Source organism: Acyrthosiphon pisum, chromosome X, assembly GCF_005508785.2.
Source record: "Acyrthosiphon pisum isolate AL4f chromosome X, pea_aphid_22Mar2018_4r6ur, whole genome shotgun sequence".
NCBI lineage: Eukaryota > Metazoa > Arthropoda > Insecta > Hemiptera > Aphididae > Acyrthosiphon > Acyrthosiphon pisum.
Genome location: NC_042493.1, coordinates 48,746,848 through 48,748,809, shown reverse-complemented (window position 1 = coordinate 48,748,809; position 1,962 = coordinate 48,746,848).

The window sequence follows — 1,962 nt, the reverse complement described above, 5'->3', positions numbered from 1 at the left end:
GTCGTACCTTGGACCTTACATTTCTTCAGGGCGATGGGCCAGGGCCATAATTTATAATACTTACACGATTTAAGAATTATAGGTAATAACATAATATTATACTACTATAGCATTGATATAAAGGTGATATTCTATAAATTGCCGGTACGGAGATAGATAACAATTAACAATATCTGTTATCTGATAGCAAATATAACATTTTCAGCATAGATAATATATTATCTATGATTTTCAGCATGTCATTATTATGGAATAATTTATACATAGACGATAATGAATGAATATGAATTCGTGATAAATGAATATTATAATAATACAATGTACATTATATTATTATAAGCTGTTTGCTCGACTACGAAGTATTAACTTATTAAAGTATCGTTCTAACCAATAACAGTAGTTTTAAAATGTTTGGTATTTAAAATTAAAAAATACATTCATTAGTAATATACTAAATAATATCGTCAATTAATGTTCATGAGCCCCTGGCGCGGCGGCCCAGCGGCCCATATATTGAGCCGGCCCGGTGTGCTACGACACACTAGCACACCTGGCCAGTCCGCCCCTGGTCCCAGGGATGTTTTAAATACACTTGTGGAACGCAATTTGTAATTTTTCATCGCAACAGCCCTTTAACGTCTGTGGTACAAATTATTGCATAGTGGGAATTATTATGGGTTTGATTTAAACGAAATCTCTTGCATGAAGTATGCACCGATCACTTCAGTCGAAGTAGAGTGCATAGATATATACAACAGCTAGAAAGCCGTCTTCATACTTCAGTTGTGACCAATGTTGAAATCGGCCGCCATCTATAAAGCAGGCAATGTTTACATTTGTTTACATTTATTTATATACACAGTGCCGGATTTACCATTAGGATAACTAGGCTGTAACCTAGGGCGGAAAAATTTAGGGGCAGCAAATTTTTTCTCTTTTTTCATCTCTATAACAGACAAAAAATTATTTTACTCTTTGATTAGCGCTTTCCTGGCCACGTCGACCGTTGGGACATATAGATCCGACGTCTCTAATCAAACGTACTATTTTTAGTATTTTATAGGAATCGAACGTTATTATTATTCTGGGAATTATTTCGTTTTCAATTTTTGTTTGTCGTCGACCGTCGCGGTCGTCGTCAACTTACGATAACGATTATTATTATGCTTACATTTCATACGGACGCGGCACGATACTTGATGCTCAAACTATTTATGTTATTTTGGTTTACACGAACACCCGCAATGAGCTAACGATTATTACGTAAGTACGAATTTTAATTATTAGACTATTAATTTAATAATTTATATATGCATTTTTAATTATTATTATAAATATATTTGTTGAAGTACTCAGATATACAGAAGTTAAAGGTAAATAATAATAAAATCGGATATATATAATATAATAATAAGTATAATGATACGATGTACAATAGTGTTAGGAGGCGTAATATAAATCAACGACTAACTATGTATACCCGGCTACACTACACAAGACAAATAAGCTGTAGTATTATAAAAATGTATAGTAAGCGTCTGCTGAACTACAGTGTGAATATAATATTACTTATACACTACATTATATAGGGTGTTTTGTTTATAATTTCAACACTTTCCCTTAAACAATATACCCTTATACATCAATGTTTATAACTCCTAACATCTCCCTTAGCTCATTGAACCGCGTTCGTGGAGTTGGCTTTGTCATAATGTCCGCAATCTACTCCAATGAAAACAATCCCACATTGAACTTTTCTCTTATATAGTGGTAGCGAACATCTATGTGCTTTGTTCTTCTATGAAACTCTGGATTTTTTACGAGTTTAATCGCACTTTGATTGTCTCCATACATTGTTGGCACCATTTTTGGCTGGTCCAGCAATTCACCTAAAAACAATTTTAACCAAGTTAATTCTTGTACTGCTTGACTTAAAGCTATGTACTCTGATTCAGTTGTGCT